Here is an 18,767-nt window from a genome sequence, read left to right as displayed (position 1 = left end):
GATATATATATATATATATATAATATATATATATATATATATATATATATATATATATATATATATGTGTATATGTATATATATATATGAATTGAAAATGGTCTCTCAACACACCTTATGGATTTCATTTCAAATGTTAGCTTTCTTTAAACATCCTGAACTAAAAAGTATTAAGTATACATATGGAAGTTTTGTTGTTTATTGCGCAACATTTATGAAGGGCTTTACACCCTTAAAGGGTTTGACAGGGAGTAAGATAGCTCAAACTGTCGTAAAGTCTCCATCTACCACCTTCCAAGTGCGCTCTAAGACCAAACTCGTCATCATTGCTCTTGAGTGGTTGATAGGTTAGTTAATGTGCCAATTCTGATGTTACAGTTTCATTATTTTGACTCCTACACAAAGACATGTCTTGGTACCGTTTTGAAAGAACAATAGCTAACACATATGTGGTTCCAATCTGCATATCTGTACCCATCTTGGAAAGCTAATGTATAATCATTAGTCCCCTTTCTATATCCGGTCTTATCAACCACAATTAATAAGTTTGAAATAAATTTCACGTTTCCTTAAGACTGGTTAAGTTTAAATTTGATTGTAACTAGATAATCCTTAAATTCAATGAAAGGGCTATTAATACACTATTACAATATTGCAAATATAATTTTGGCAAATATATAATAATGTTTTCACACAAAGACCAACAAATATAGTACTATTTTTATTTCTAGAGCCAATTAGACAACACTAACGGAGAAAGTATTATTTTCCTTGGAACACTGGTAAAGTTATAAAAATATATATCTGCATCAACAATCTATAACATATTATACTCTCAAATAGAATTTGAGTTTGTGCGTATTTTAATTAAATTGACACATTCAGTATATGATACATTTTAATTTTTTTATTGCATTCATAATGTAGCAGCATTATCTCATTTAGTATACCTGGGTTCATTAAAAGGAATAAAACTAAAATTGAACAGGCACTACATAAAATAAAGGTTCAGACGTTAATCTTCATTCAAACAGACCATGCCTGGCGTTCCATAAAGCTCTATCTTGGGCCCATTAATTTTTCCTGTTTACATTAACGACACAGCACAAGTGGTCAGTACCACGAAACCGCGTGTTTTATGGCCTGCGCTGGGAGTTCTAAAGAGAACATAACTTAATGTAAGTTTGTGATAATTGGTAGGTTTGTCTTATACCTGGGTAAAATAAAATTTTGACCTCATTGATCGATTGTAAAATGTATATACGTTTGCAATTGTTGTAGAGAAGTACCTGGTAATTCAGATTTGTAATATCCTTTCAAAGCTACACCCAACATTAATTGATACCAGTATTGGGTAAAAGTGTATAAGAGATAGAAAAAGCTTCTGCAACAAAATCCCATTTCTAGTATCGTGAAGCACACAGTGGGGTCGAGCTAGGCTTGAAACACGCCAAGCCCTCGCCCGCAACTCACCCCTCTGCTTACCCGCCCACTTGGCCCACAGCCCACCACGATCAACTCCTGATCAATCCCCAGCCGCACGCTACGTTTCCACTCTCTCACTCGCCCTCTCTTTCCCTCCAAACTTCCCTCGCTGCGACGGATCTTAGCACCCAAAAGGTGGCATCGCTCGTGTTGAAACACACGGATATATGCATACATGTGAGCAGAATTTTCTACAACACAATAAAGTACTGGGTTTATAATAATGTATTTCTAAAATTGAATTGAATTTTAATTCCAGATATTAGTATGGGTTTCTTAGGATGATTATAGCGAGGGATTGTACTACAGTGTAGAACTTCGCTTCAATACTGGTGGATGTACTGCTTCTATAAAGTTGTAGTTTATCCTATATCCTTCTACAAATCATATACGATTGGCCAAAACATTCCAAAACGCCAGATATTTAGATTAAAGTCGGTTGTTGACGATTTTAAATGATAGTATTGCGGACATTTGTCATCGTTATATATTACAAAATGTATAACATTACGTTCCTAGGGTTGAAATCTACCCTCTTTTCGAGGGGTAAAAACTTAATACATAACCATGCACAAAAAACGTAAAATCTGAAAAGTTTTGTTTGTGCTCATGCTTTTACGCAGTTACATCGCTTGGGTTCACTCTCTCCGGTCTGGACTTTGTGCTGTTGGTGTACCAGTCAAGTCTTACATAAATGTTGGAGTGACAGTACATCGCCGCACCTTTGAATTTTGAAGATTCAATGTGCATGATTATGTATTAAGGGGTTTTGACACCTGATGAAGAGGGTAGGTTTCAAACCTCGAAACTAAGTGTTATACTTTGTACAACATGTAACGATGACAAATGTCCGAAATCCTGTTAGATCAGTCGCATTAACCGTAACTACTTGGACTAGTGTGTAGGAGCATAAGATTCTCCAAAATAACTCACGAAATTATCAACACTAGAACAGTATCTCTCCAGACGATCTTATGCCTGGCGATAATAGCGCTTAAGACGCGTGGAGATGAGGAAATATACTTCAAAAGAGATAGTTAAGCGTGCACATTACAGGAACAATCTTTATCCCAACATGTTAAGGCCCTGTTTCTCTATTACAAGTCATAGATACCACTAATACGGAGAAGTCCGTGGACTTCTCTTTTGATATAAAAATCTATAGTTCCGTGCAACACTGAAAAAACAACTCACGAAATTATCAACACTAGAACAGTATCTCTCCAGACGATCTTATGCCTGGCGATAATAGCGCTTGGAGATGACGCGTGGAGATGAGGAAAATACGCTACATTTTACAAAATGTTATATTGATAAAAAACCAACAAGACAAAGAATACATCTCTTAGAAAATAACCTTCAGCAAAGCAACAAGAACAACATTTCAAAAGTCCAAACTTCACATAACATTTAGGGCACTAAACAACGTTTTAATGTTATTAAAATCCATGTAAACAAATAAGAAAATTAATTAATTCTTACAACAATTCTAGGATTTAATAAATTGATTAAAGTCATTGCGACAACTTTTATATTGGCGTCAAAATTCATAATTTATGTATTTAAAGAGCATATATAGAATCTCTAAAACGTATCCAGTATTTTTAAAACATTAGAATGTGTATAGGGATAGCTATTTAAAAGCGTATTTTTCCTAGGAATTTATTTAGTTTTAAAAATTTATAAATTCTGTTTACTGGTGTCTAAAATTAAAATATATAATCATTGTTCGATTTGTTTGATTATGATATCTTTCTGTTATGGGAGGTAAATTTAATCTCTAAATGTTTTTTACTAAGCACGATGTTAGTCTCAATCCAGCAGGTGGACATATACAGGCATCGAGTTAAAGCCACCATACAATAAAAGGTACTGTACTTTACTCGTGCTTAAAGCGAAATATGGATAAAATAATAGAATGTGGCGTTCAAATTGATTACACATACAAGCATATATCGCTAGTTATCTATAAGTCTTCACTATCTTATTCTCCTAATGATATTTCAATATTTCGCCTGCTTTTTGATCATACCTTATCTACTTTTATTATAGTAAAGCCCCATAGAAAGTAACGCCATTTTTTATTATAGGATATAATTAAGTTTTAGACACACTCCCATGTCGGCATGTCCATTCGTCTGACGACTTGAGACAATGTTTCCCCGAGAGTCTAGAAAACCATCGCACAGACAATTGTACCATTAAATTTGTTCTATTATAGGCCACGAGTCATGTTTTCAGTCTGTGTTATATACCATACCTTTGAAGTGTGTAATAACATAAAAAGGTAATTCTACCTCTGTTAGTCAAGTAAAAGACATGCAAAACCATTATATATATTTTTAATTGCGTTTTCATAGCAAGAATTTGTATTAAACCGCCTGCACTCTGACTCTAGCTGTGGAATCGAGTTTTGGTTGGAATAGTTCTTGTCGTTAAGTTCTTTAAGAAAGCTCTCTCAAGACATAAAAAGCAGGAAACATAGTTTAAATCGCTCCACGAGAATCTACAAAACAGAAAACTTAACCAATTTTATTTTAACCAGGGTCAAATAATAACAGATTTAGATAAGGCAGTGAATTTTTAACGTTATTTCAATGTGTTTTTAAAGGTTTTGAGTTATAGAGACTTTAAAAAATTATATGCTTTCTATACATTTTTTATAGATATGAATTTTTTATAAATAAAAACGTAGTCATCCCTGAAGGAGCCTTCCATTCACATACTATAAAACGTTCATAGTTTTATGTACATCGGGTTTTCTTGGATGTTTGCCTGTATATCCGCAGGATATATATATATCAAATGTTTGTTTCAATTTTTCCTGTCTTCAAAAAGGCAATCTCAAAGAACTGTGATCAAACTTTTGATTTTGTGATAAAGTTTATAAAAGTTTTCCAACATAGACCCGATTGTATTGTATTAAGATAGTTTAAATTCTAATTAATATGATTTATACTAATTGGTGAAAAATTAATATATATTATTGTTAAGAGGTGTTGCGCACTAGGGGGTTTTAAATATTGAGTTTGCCGTTTTCCCTAGCAGTTCATTAGTAAGTAATATATGATTTATATATATATATATATATATATATATATATATATATATATATATAATATATATATTTATTAAAATTGGTTTTCATAGACTTCACGCCATACTGGAGTGTGGACATTGAACGAAGGTGAAGTCCAGATTGTCGCGACAACCCGGCCCGATTGTACGTACAATCTTCTCTCTGTAGAAATACAGGCCTTTGTTAGAAATACAGGCCTTTGTTGACCTTAACAATTGTGTCCAACATTTCAATAGCCTCAATCTTCAAATAAACTCATCAAAATCAAATTTCCTAAACTTTTCAATGCGCTCTACAGACATTGAAAGAGGTTCTGCTGTTATGGTTGCACATGCATTATTGGAGGAAGTCTATTCTTCAAAGTTCCTTGGAATACTCATTAATCCAGGGTTGACATGGAAAAATATCATTGATCATCTTTGTGCCAAATTATCCTCAGGAGTTAGGCGTTTAGGCGTACTACGGCCTAATTTATCCCCATCTTTCGTATGGAATCGTTTTGTTTGGAGCCTGTGCAAACAACCATGTTATGAGAGTTTTCAAATTGCAAAAAAGGCAATTCACATTATCGCTAATTTAAACTTCAGAGTCGTGCAGGCCAGCGTTTAAAAATTTGCAACTGTTGACTTTACCATGTCTCTACATCTTAGAAACAACCTTACATTGTTTGTCTAAATGTGCCTTAACCAGAGGAACGAGACATACATGAATATGAGACAAGAGGCAGAGATAACTAACGTTCGGGAATGCACAGAACGGTGGTTTGTGAGCATTTACCTTCGCAGGCAGGTGATCATTTTATAAACAGATTACCAAACCCAATTAAAAATGCCTCAACGCCCAAGGTGTTAAAAACTCGTATCAAACTCTGCCTGGCGTCAAACGCTTTTTAGAGTGTTGATGAGTTTCTGGCATTCAACTGGGAGACCACGCGATGAGGAAACTAACTCCAGCGCCGAAAGTGGGCGTAATTGGTTTGGAATGAATGGGGAGCGAATGTTTGAATGTTGTAAGTTTGAATGTGGAAAAAATAAAATAAAATTTAGGTATGAAAATTGACGTTAGCTACGGAATGTATATTGTTAATTGCAATTAAACGATCTGATTTGATTCTCCAGTGTTGTGTGGCTCCAGCTGAACTGGAAGTAAAGTACGGTTTTTACACAAAGGGATTGAACGCAGGTGAAGTCCAGATTGTACGTACAATCTTCTCCCGTGCTGTGTGCCTCTAACCGAACTGGAAGAAAAGTACGGTGCAGTTAGACAAGGGGATTGAACGCAGGTGAAGTCCAGATTGTCGCGACAGCCCGGCTCGATTGTATGTACAATCTCTTCCAGCCAGTGCTGTGCGGCTCTAGCTGAACTGGAAGCAAAGTACGGTGCAGTTAGACAAAGGGATTGAACGCAGGTGAAGTCCAGATTGTCGCGACAGCCCGGCTCGATTGTATGTACAATCTCTTCCAGCCAGTGCTGTGCGGCTCTAGCTGAACTGGAAACAAAGTACGGTGCAGTTAGACAAGGAAATTGAACGCAGGTGAAGTCCAGATTGTCGCGACAGCCCGGCTCGATTGTATGTACAATCTCTTCCAGCCAGTGCTGTGCGGCTCTAGCTGAACTGGAAACAAAGTACGGAGCAGTTAGACAAGGAAATTGAACGCAGGTGAAGTCCAGATTGTCGCGACAGCCCGGCTCGATTGTATGTACAATCTCTTCCAGCCAGTGCTGTGCGGCTCTAGCTGAACTGGAAACAAAGTACGGTGCAGTTAGACAAGGAAATTGAACGCAGGTGAAGTCCAGATTGTCGCGACAGCCCGGCTCGATTGTATGTACAATCTCTTCCCGTGCTGTGTGCCTCTAGCCGAACTGGAAGCAAAGTACGGTGCAGTTAGACAAGGGGATTGAACGCAGGTGAAGTCCAGATTGTCGCGACAGCCCGGCTCGATTGTATGTACAATCTCTTCCAGCCAGTGCTGTGCGGCTCTAGCTGAACTGGAAACAAAGTACGGTGCAGTTAGACAAGGAAATTGAACGCAGGTGAAGTCCAGATTGTCGCGACAGCCCGGCTCGATTGTATGTACAATCTCTTCCAGCCAGTGCTGTGCGGCTCTAGCTGAACTGGAAGCAAAGTACGGTGCAGTTAGACAAGGGGATTGAACGCAGGTGAAGTCCAGATTGTCGCGACAGCCCGGCTCGATTGTATGTACAATCTATTCCAGCCAGTGCTGTGCGGCTCTAGCTGAACTGGAAACAAAGTACGGTGCAGTTAGACAAGGAGATTGAACGCAGGTGAAGTCCAGATTGTCGCGACAGCCCGGCTCGATTGCATGTACAATCTCTTCCAGCCAGTGCTGTGCGGCTCTAGCTGAACTGGAAGCAAAGTACGGTGCAGTTAGACAGGTCCCGGGTGTCAGCTTCGGCACCCCCGGTAACCCTCCACCCACCCACACGACCCGGACACCCCTCCAGTCCACCCACCGCTCAGCGCATTTCATTATACAGCCTAGATACCGTATTCCCTTTCAAGTAGCTCGGTAAAAGCCACTTGCCTGTGAAAGCAGTCGGTTGTAAAGTATAAAACGGCTATAACTTTGTGGGATTGGCAGTTCCAGGATCTATAAGCATTACTTTCTGTCGCGAAAAGGTTACACTGTGTACTGGTTACACAGTTGTAGCCGTGGCCTTCAACTGAAAGCGGGTCGGTAAACAAATTTTAATAATAAAATAAAACGTGTAGCGGATTAGTAATACGGTGGCTGTCAGTGGGTGTACAACATCGTTGTAAACAACTGGGATCATTAAATGTTGTGATGTTTTCCAAGTGAGCGCCCGACGGGGAACAACTTTTCCTTTCTTGGAAATACGCTGGTGGGAAGGTCTTATAGACAATCCATTTAACCTTTTAAATCCCTATTATTTACTTTGTTAACCCGACCTTTCCACTTGAACAGTTTTAGCTGCGTGACTTTTGTAAAGGGCGAAACTTAAAGTGTTCCTCGTGGAATGTAAAAGTCTTCATATCGTAAACGTTTGTAAATTGGTAAGAATACATTCATTTAACTCGATGCGGAAGAGAAATCTTTTTTAAGAATTGTGAAAAGGAGTATTTCCTCTCTGTGTTGATACTCACACCACCAGAAATTAACAGAAAGTGCAGACTTGATTTTAGTACAGGAATTCAGTTATTGTAAGGAATTCAATTAAGCCAGCTGCTAGCTCGATCTGTAGTAAACTAATACGTCAGTCGAGCGAACGACGAGAGAGAACATCTCGTTGTTCTCTTAAATTCATTAGTAGTCATTAGTGGTAAAGAGTCCATTTCCGAATAGAACCTCTGAAACCCGCGGACCAATTTGCTTTTGGGAAGAGAGTATATCCTCATAGTAACTCTTATTAGCAAGAATAATATTTCTGCCAAGCTTAAAATGGATCCCAGTATATATAATTTGTTAAAATATAAAACATAAAACTCTTTCAAGGTTGGAAAATAAGCTACTCCATAAAAAGAGGACAGTTTATTTTCTTTTGGATATCTTAAATGGAAATAAGATTATTTAATTATGCACGAGTACACTTAAAGTGGCCCTTAATCTACTCGTATTTTACATCGATTAATGACACTAGCCAAAGGTGATCCCTTTATAAAAGCATTTTAACAAAATAATCCATATAATCGGAGAATTCTGCTGGTACATAAGATTCTCACTCAAGTTTTGGGTTCTATCCTGAAACCCCGAACATTATTATATCAAACAGGCTTCATTAATGTCACATTAACAATCTAATAATTCCTCGCTATAAGGGTGTTTTCCAAAATTGTTGAACCAAATTGTCCTTCTGGAATCCAGTAGGATGATCGCCAAGTTCAGAAAGGTAGATCGTAGTACAAAACATCGATGCTTGGTTGTGACCATGTTTCTTTTGCACTCGTGACAAAAGTGTCTCCTAACTCTTAAGCCTGCAACTTTATTTCCCTCTAACACTAAGTAAACATATTTCATTTTTAAGCGTCGTTGAAGTATAGTAAATGTTGGGGGTTGTAATCAGATTGACATTTCAACTAAATCTTCGCGATCTCCGATCGTTTCAATATTTAAGATTTAAAGATTTTATTTATCGAAAAAATTTGTTTGTTTGGTACTCTCAGGACTTTTAAAATTTAGTTAGTGTCACCATTAAACGTAACGAATTCAGAATGCTCAAACGTGCCAACACAAGTTAAGGGCACAAATATTTCACAGTTTCTGACAAGAAATAGGAAGTGCATGTGTGAACCTAACTGAGCAACGAAAGGCGTACATTAAATTTGTGGAACAGACCAATTGAATAAGAACATTTTACTTCTCATCCGACTTAGTAACTAAATGTTACTACTTAACGACTAACTATCGTAATGCGAGATCCGGATAGAAGATTATCCCGGTGGGCGGCGGCGATCGCGTGCGGTGCTAGCGGCAGCGGTGCGGGCGCGGGCGGGAGAGGTGGCAGTGGCACGCGCGTGTACCGACCGTTACGAGTCACGCGAGCTGGCGAGCCGGGCCGTGCCGAGCAATGCGCCACCCCACCCCACCCGGCTATCCACTGAGTATATTGATTTTTATATCCGCGAGCGAAGGGGAGAGGGGAGCTCCATTGATCGTTTCTGGGTACAATGGCATGCTATGCCACTAGCACCTTGCGTACATCTCTCCGTAAATCGAGTAGGCCACATCGTACACTGTACAAGCCCATTGCCGCTTACGTTAGCCGACTGATTAACTGTACGTAACTGAACAAAACAATGATCGATTAATATGATCAACCAATGCTTAACAAACGCTATTGAACCGGTCTATCCCGGTGCATTAGTGATGACAGATTTGGATTGAGAGATAAACCCTTACTTTATAAAAGAGTAGCAAGGCCATTTTAACAACCAGGGTGTTAATAATCGATTACTTATGTGTACTTATTATACACCATACAAGCGTACGTTAATATGGTGTAGAATATACTAGCGGTACCTAAGACTGGACAATTTCTGACTATAGCTTCACTGCATTTGAAACAACCGCCATAAACAGAACTATTTGATTGTGAGTTAAATTGAACCCGTTAAGAACTTAACTCATATATAAAGAAACGCATGTTTGAATCTTGAGTAAGATATCGTAATAGACGTTGATTCCATTCTGCAAAGATTGAAAAATACTCGTTCAATCGATACAGATATCTTATGAAATCAAATTAACGTGTTGTATCAAGTAGTACAGTGAGATGAAGAAATTAAGTTTACATTTATTTCTAAACACTCATAGTAATCTACCAACAAAACAATCGGATACGGAAAACACTTGAACTCAATACACCATATCTTTAAATATGAATTGTTACTTCAAGTTCAAGGGATATAGTGAATCGAATAGATCACGTGGTTAAGGCATGAAAGATATCATTCGGTGATAACCATTCGTATTCAAATATAAAACAGTTTAAATATTAAACATACACGAAATTGTAGGGTGTGAATATTGAAGCTCCATCAGGCCTGCGTCTGTTAAATGCGCTGGTCAATTAGAGATGGCAAACTTTCTTAACGGCCAATATTTAACTGCTAATATTAAACTGCAAATATTTGACTGCCAATATTTTAGTTGGGATCTATTTTGTTAGCCCACATCAAACCTTGGAAAGTCTTATATATAAAACGGTCACACTCCAATCGTTGTTACTAAGGTTTTACATTCTGCGGCAGTATAATTTACCTTGTTTTACAAGAGTGGGAGTGGGTGATTTTCCTATCTTATCTGATCTTATCTTATCTTATCTAGTAATACCTCTGCAATCAGTGCGGGATGCTGCAGCACTGACCTGCACTGATGGCAACGAAAGAAAAACATATCTCGAGATAATGTTTGTCACGTAACAGCATACAATTCTAGAGGGTCTGATTACAATTGCCTGAGGGAGCACTCAATTGTTAGAATGTATACAAACCTAAGGAAAGGTTGAGTGGGTGGTGTCGACTAACAAGAAATACCCTTTAGATGTTTTCATCAATACAAATGCGATAATCTCGAGTCATTGCCACACATGAATAATGGTAGTTATTTTTCAACGTTTTATTAACTTAATACATAGTAGACTTATACTAAAGTTTAAAATTATGCCTAATACTGTTTTCTCTTTTGCAGACTGTCCAAAGTCTACAAAGTTGTAGCTACCCATCGCCTACCAAAAATCAAACGAAACTTCCATCTTTAACCTTTATCTCTTCAATTTTTCAAAATTCCAAGGTAAGTGTGTCAGAGTGAACAGTATTTTATTTCAACTGTATAATCCACGACTACTTGTAAAACTTTTGAGACAAAAGATGTACTTAAAATGTTTCACTACAGGAGCGAAGACCAATCAATACATCTAACCAAATATGAGTTTTGGAGAACAGGCCGATGTCAGACCTTCAGTGTTCACACGTAAATGAATTAGCTTAAGAGAACCCTTGTGGGATTTGTGTGCAGAGAAGAAGAGTTAACACCACCATGAAGGAAGACACCAAAAGATGCAGGAATCTACAACCCTACGATGAAGACTTTGAGATGCCAGCTCTCTGATTAATAGATCCAAAGACACGACTAGAGGTGGACTTTATTCGTTTCATGAATTGTCTAGATACAGATTTAGAATTAGGACATGCTTTTATTAATCAGAGGTTTGTGTAACGTTAAGCTTCCATTTTAGTAAACAAAACATAGAAAAAGAAGTTACAATGCTTGAATTCTCTAGAAGGATTTCTCTAAATGATGGTACTTCTGTTAAGCCTTCAAAATGTTTGGTCCTAAGAGTTAATTTTGTTCTTTCCGTAATAGTTGGGCGGACATTATTTTTTATAACCAATGCAACAGGATGTAATGTAAAATCCAGGCGTTCATAAACTCTGGTGAATAATGTGATATTTCCTGTGTATATCAAGAAATACTACTATTATCATATGTTAAGGTACTGAGTATGTTGGTGCTTAAAATGAATATTTCAGTATAAACCACTATGTGCTCCTTTGGTGACTTTGAGTCTTTTATGTTGTGGTAAATCGAATTAGGAAATTGAAAGATCTATCCGTTTACCGATTGACTATATTCATTAGACACTATCTGATTAATTCCAGATATTAAAACCTCACAAAATACTAAGCGTTTCACTCAATACCAATTCTTCATGTTCCTAAAAAGCAGGTTTTCACAAAACTAGCACGCATCATTACATAATGTATATCCATCAGAGGACACGAATATACATTGTGAGACTGCAGGTTCGAGAGCACCTACCGATTACCTACCGAACCAGGATTATGCTCGTTAATGTGAAGAACAAACGATGAGCTTGTCGATAGACCTGTGGGGGACGGCTGTACCTTGATATTTCTCTTACTTATGCGTTTCTTACACTGATAAGTACTACCATAAGTCCATCCAATTCGGAACCCCACGATCTTATAATAATCACAATCCAGCCCATTTACCACTATTCCCCATGAGGACGAATTCTTCGAGCTTTTGAAAGATTACTACTAAATCCTAAACGGAATGGCACAAGCAAGCCCGTACCGCTTTAACTCAAGTGGCCGATGGGTTAGGAACTCCGCGATCCTAAAGCCGAAGACGGTGAAAGTCCGGTCCCATTGCACCAGTCTTCCACAGAAGGAAAGTTCCTCAGACTTTCCTAGGACTCTAAATGGATTTCTAGATATAAGTCCCCGTTATCCTAAATCAGGTAGCCGGAACTATGGGTATAGTATCCTTTCCAATTAAAATTATAAGGGATGATCCAAATTAAATGACTATTCCAGTTATCGCCAGAGGAGGTGTCTATTACCTAGTGCCATAGGGAACAGGTGGCGACAATAAAAATCTGGTTCTGACTTATCAGTACTTCACTTGGCGCAAGAAATTACGTATCCCTATTAATAAGCAACCTGTCTGTAGCTTGAGTCACTGTAAGGGCTCGTTAAATTCGATATACTCTCTCACACACAGTCACATGAGCATAGAACAATTAATGATGGTCCATTAATAACTATTAACTTTATATCTGCAGCTAAGCTTTTATCACAGTTCAGATGGAAATAGTATGGCAGTGCTTGCAACATTATTTTATTTTGCATCGTATATACTATATTTGTAGTAGGTTAGTATTGAGATATAAATTAATAATCGCCCCAGAGCTTACACAAACTGGCTATGCTGCACTGCCTAACACTAGGCACAGTGCCACCCGAGAGTTAAAATATTACACAATATTATTTTATTAACGGTTTACACTATTTTTATCTAACACTAACTTTTGCTCTTATGTTTTTTTAATTTTTTGCTTCAAAAATTAAAACATTATTAGGTCTTAATTACGATTTCTTATTATTTAGCTGCGCATATAAACACAAAACTGCTAAATACTAAGATACTGTCCAAAATAATCTCGACTGGTATTACAAACTTATAAATATCTGGACTACAAATATAACCGCTGGGAGCTGTAGGAATTTACAATGGTAACAATCACTATTGATATTCGAGTGACGAAGTAGGCAAACGGGCAAAGTTTTATACAGGTTTCAATTTAGACTTTAGCGACAATATTAAATTGCGTTTAAAATATGTGGACGCAAACTCTAGCTCAATACACTAATATGTTAGGAACACGTGATACAGATAAAACTGAACCGATTTAAGATTTTCTTGCTGAATGTCTCGTACCAAGATCTGTGCCAGATTGACGTCCTCAGTTTGATATACATAGATGATATTATGGTAGATTTGATATTCATATTTTGTATATATTGTTTTTTTAAAGGAGAGGCCGATCTCCTTTTAGGCCTTATTCTGTCCGTCCTCATGGGCCACTGGCATTTGCAGGGATCTTATCAAACAGAATAAGGGGGAGAGTCGATACAGTACAAGGTTGATGGTACTGCTAAAAGGTGCAAATGTCCACAGGCAGGCTTTGAACCTGCGCTACCTCTAACTCAGACCCAAAGTCCAACAACTTCGTCCGCTTGGCCATCGGCACTTACTTGATAGGATGTCAACAACAATTGATGAATTACAGCTAAGTTAAAAAAAAAAAAAAACACACACACACTTCACAATTCTTAAAAATGTGCTGTAGCACAGTATCACCAGTTAAAGAAATTTTCAAAACATTTTAAAACACTGCTCCAACCGACTTTCAGCCGTACTGACCTAACCTCCATCCGATTTTCAGTCGTACTGACCTGACGTCCAACCGACTTTCAGCCGTACTAACCTAACCTCCATCCGATTTTCAGTCGTACTGACCTGACCTCCAACCGACTTTCCGAGGTTAAGGTACCATATGACCAGCAGATATACAGGTATATTACTCAACGAACTAATTTACTTCCTTTTTAATTATTTTAATTGAGCTACATGGATATGACATACTCTGAGATGAATTTACCATGGATTTATATTTAATTGTATAAAACAGACTGATAGTTAAAAATATTACTTTACTGCTATTTTCAACTGTTGATTATATTTGGTTCAGTAAAATACGAATTCAAACATGTTCACCTTGTAAATTACCTACGAACCTGCTTAATAAATATACAGGCCGTATATTAAATAACATTAAATGTATTTTAATGGTAATTTTAAAATCTTATTTTCAACATAAATGTATTCTTAACCGTTGAAAGTAGCTAATATCAATATTATTAATATGAAGCGTTTTTGAAGATTAAAAGTTATTGTTCATAAGGTACAAAGGTAATTTGTGAAATTAATTCTTTGTTTAAAGATCTATAAAAAGGTTTACAAGAACAAATGTTTGGCTTTAATTAAACATTACAATTTTTCACAAAAAGAATGTGCCTACTTCCAAGAAAACTAAATTGGGCTCAAGATGCCGTATCCAAGATGGCGGCCAGTTCATAATTAAGGTTTGTAATTATTGCTCACTATGAGGAGGGGCTATTATGAGGAATTTAATTTCATCATTGTTGAGATTAATTAGAATACCAGATTTAATTTCGCACTAAGCTGTTTTTATGGAAAAACATGACGCTAGTATATCTACTACAGTAAATAATTGGAATTTTCGTTTTTTAAGAAAGAAATATACTTAGTGTTTTATACAATGAGTTTATTATTTTAAACTGTTAGTAGTGGTTTAGCCACAAACCAGGAAATAAAAGTAGTTTATTATTGATAATTCAATCGTAACCGATTTAGTTTTACTTTTCTCAGAATTTATACTGCAGTTTAAAAATGGACTCTAATTATTGAATCTGCTCGGCAACAGGTAACCTGTGTTATTACCCCATCCATACTCAGTGTCACTATCAGTATTGAACTGTACTATAGAAATTATTTGTGTATTCTTAGACATGTCGGAGATGTATGAATATTGTTGATAGCTACGAATGTGGGACGTAGAACTGTTTCCGTTTGGGTCACCAGTAAAAGTTGACAAGTGTGTAACTGGTACCAGACCACATAGAGCCCACACCGCGTCCTTTGTCGACTTTATGGCTTCTCTGACTGCCCGCGCCCACACCTTGTACACCGCTGTTCGGCACCTGTCTCATCGCTCCAGTTGCCAAATTACATTATTAGTCTTGTATGTTTGTCACATACCCAATATCTTAGTCTTGTATTCATAATTCTCAATTCGTTACGAATACAATTCGGCACCTGTCTCATCGCTCCAGTTGCCAAATTACATTATTAGTCTTGTATGTTTGTCACATACCCAATATCTTAGTCTTGTATTCATAATTCTCAATTCGTTACGAATACAATTCGGCACCTGTCTCATCGCTCCAGTTGCCAAATTACATTATTAGTCTTGTATGTTTGTCACATACCCAATATCTTAGTCTTGTATTCATAATTCTCAATTCGTTACGAATACAATTCGGCACCTGTCTCATCGCTCCAGTTGCCAAATTACATTATTAGTCTTGTATGTTTGTCACATACCCAATATCTTAGTCTTGTATTCATAATTCTCAATTCGTTACGAATACAATTCGGCACCTGTCTCATCGCTCCAGTTGCCAAATTACATTATTAGTCTTCTATGTTTGTCACATACCCAATATCTTAGTCTTGTATTCAATATTCTCAATTCGTTACGAATACAATTCGGCACCTGTCTCATCGCTCCAGTTGCCAAATTACATTATTAGTCTTGTATGTTTGTCACATACCCAATATCTTAGTCTTGTATTCATAATTCTCAATTCGTTACGAATACAATTCGGCACCTGTCTCATCGCTCCAGTTGCCAAATTACATTATTAGTCTTGTATGTTTGTCACATACCCAATATCTTAGTCTTGTATTCATAATTCTCAATTCGTTACGAATACAATTCGGCACCTGTCTCATCGCTCCAGTTGCCAAATTACATTATTAGTCTTGTATGTTTGTCACATACCCAATATCTTAGTCTTGTATTCATAATTCTCAATTCGTTACGAATACAATTCGGCACCTGTCTCATCGCTCCAGTTGCCAAATTACATTATTAGTCTTGTATGTTTGTCACATACCCAATATCTTAGTCTTGTATTCATAATTCTCAATTCGTTACGAATACAATTCGGCACCTGTCTCATCGCTCCAGTTGCCAAATTACATTATTAGTCTTGTATGTTTGTCACATACCCAATATCTTAGTCTTGTATTCATAATTCTCAATTCGTTACGAATACAATTCGGCACCTGTCTCATCGCTCCAGTTGCCAAATTACATTATTAGTCTTCTATGTTTGTCACATACCCAATATCTTAGTCTTGTATTCAATATTCTCAATTCGTTACGAATACAATTCGGCACCTGTCTCATCGCTCCAGTTGCCAAATTACATTATTAGTCTTGTATGTTTGTCACATACCCAATATCTTAGTCTTGTATTCATAATTCTCAATTCGTTACGAATACAATTCGGCACCTGTCTCATCGCTCCAGTTGCCAAATTACATTATTAGTCTTGTATGTTTGTCACATACCCAATATCTTAGTCTTGTATTCATAATTCTCAATTCGTTACGAATACAATTCGGCACCTGTCTCATCGCTCCAGTTGCCAAATTACATTATTAGTCTTGTATGTTTGTCACATACCCAATATCTTAGTCTTGTATTCATAATTCTCAATTCGTTACGAATACAATTCGGCACCTGTCTCATCGCTCCAGTTGCCAAATTACATTATTAGTCTTGTATGTTTGTCACATACCCAATATCTTAGTCTTGTATTCATAATTCTCAATTCGTTACGAATACAATTCGGCACCTGTCTCATATTTACAGCTAAGTTATTCATACTTAGCTAAGGGAGCTCCGAACTTCCATTGTCATCGCTCCAGTTGCCAAATTACATTATTAGTCTTGTATGTTTGTCACATACCCAATATCTTAGTCTTGTATTCATAATTCTCAATTCGTTACGAATACAAACTTTTTAAGTACCTTGGCCAACTTGTCACAAATAAGAACCTCGAACTCAATGTTAAATGTAAGTAGAATATGAGTATTATATCGAATTCTACAAGCTCTGGTTTGTCCGATGTTGCGATGTATATATGCCTCAACAGTTTAAAAGGTGTATAAACACTTTCAGTGTCAGTGTAAGGATATGGGTACTTCACGGCCGAGAGAGCTCTCCGTTTCGATCGCGTCGTAAACGTAGAATATATGTTTCTGTAATGCCCCTGTTTAAATAGAAAGGTTTTATTGGAGGATCGTTCCACGTTTATGATAGTGTGGTACGCCGTGTGTTAGTTTTGTCACACTTCCTAAACATGAAGCTTTGTCTTTAGATACCAGGCTATGATCTGGTCACTGGACAAATGGATAAATAATAGGCTTTGTCTTCCATTCACTTGTTTTAAACTGTTACTTGAGTCAGAAACAAGGTTCTCTTGAATTTGTCACTTTCCAAATCGGAATGATGGTTTCTTTACTTGGTACCAAATCAGAATGGAGGTTTTGTTACCTGGCACCAGTCCAGATTACTGGCTACATCACCTGGAACGAAATCACAACGCTGGCTTCTTTATTTGAGATCAATACAGGTTTGCTAATTTTACTAACTTTGTCACCTGGCAACAAATCAGACTGCTGGTTTTGTTACCTGGCACCAGTCCTGGCTGCTGGCTTTGTTACCTGGCACCAGTCCAGGTCGCTGGCTACATCACCTGGAACGAAATCAAAACGCTGGCATCTTTATTTGAGATCAATGCAGGTTTGCTGGTTTTACTAACTTTGTCACTTGGCATCAGACCAGACTGCTGGTTTTGTCAATTAGCAATAGTGCACGCCACTGTCCTCTCCACTTTGCACCACTCAAGGTTGCGCTTCACTTTACTTATTGTTAGTGAAGGCTTTGTCACTCGGCATTAGATTACGTTGTGCCCAGACTAATCCAAAGACAGGCTATTACTTTTGGATTGTAATTTTATTATAACATTATTCTGAAACGTTTTCGATTTGATGGTAAAAGTAATCATAATTTCTCGCCTTAAATCTTCATTGGAAATCACCAGTCCAATCTAACAACACACTTTTTGAGTGAATAAAAAAACAAGAAATGAGAAAATGGGGTAAAACGAAGAGGACTCATGACGCTGCACAGCACTAGCATTAGTACCGGTTAATCAGGAAACACCTGATTATTTGGGAGTGCCGATGGCCGAGCGGTCTTAGTCGTTGGACTTTGGGTCTGAATTAGAGATAGCGCAGGTTCAAATCCTGTCTGTGACTTTGCACACTGTACTGATACAATCAACCTCGTACTGTATCGACTCTCCCCCTTATTCTGTTTGATAAGACCCTCGCACAGGCCAGTGGCCCATGAGGACGGACAGAAAACGGCTTAAAAGGGGATCGGCCTCTCCTTAAAAAAAACCCTTTTAGATTTCACGCAGCTGAGTTGAGTGCTGTACTTTGGATTGTTTCCCCCGCAACCACCTTTGTGATCCAATCTTCGCACTCTGAGACTACAACAGATATCGTATTGACTGGACGTGCACTACTTGAGTACGAAAAATGTGGACTTTTAAAAGGGACAGTCTGGTCTTTGGCTCTAGTTATTTTCATGCTAGACCACCTTCGATGTGCAGCACTGCACTCACTATAGATGACTCACAAAAGTCGTGGTCTTGTTACCAGACCATATTGGGCTCACTGCGTCCCCCAG

General features: G+C 37.5%; 1 protein-coding gene across 4 annotated transcripts in view; it reads left to right on the top strand.

Moving 5' to 3' along the window:
* Nucleotides 1–18,767, top strand: part of LOC124368861 (ELAV-like protein 3) — a 138,956-nt gene that overhangs the window by 15,372 nt on the left and 104,817 nt on the right. For all 4 annotated transcript variants that reach the window (XM_046826314.1, XM_046826319.1, XM_046826320.1 and 1 more), the window contains exon 2: nt 10,735–10,836. The gene's annotated coding sequence lies outside the window, so the exon portion shown is untranslated. The remainder of the gene's footprint in view (nt 1–10,734; nt 10,837–18,767) is intronic.

Source organism: Homalodisca vitripennis, chromosome X (genome assembly GCF_021130785.1).
Source record: "Homalodisca vitripennis isolate AUS2020 chromosome X, UT_GWSS_2.1, whole genome shotgun sequence".
In the NCBI taxonomy this organism is placed as follows: domain Eukaryota; kingdom Metazoa; phylum Arthropoda; class Insecta; order Hemiptera; family Cicadellidae; genus Homalodisca; species Homalodisca vitripennis.
The sequence above is the reverse complement of the archived record's forward strand: the minus strand, read 5'-3'. Positions and strand labels throughout refer to the sequence as shown.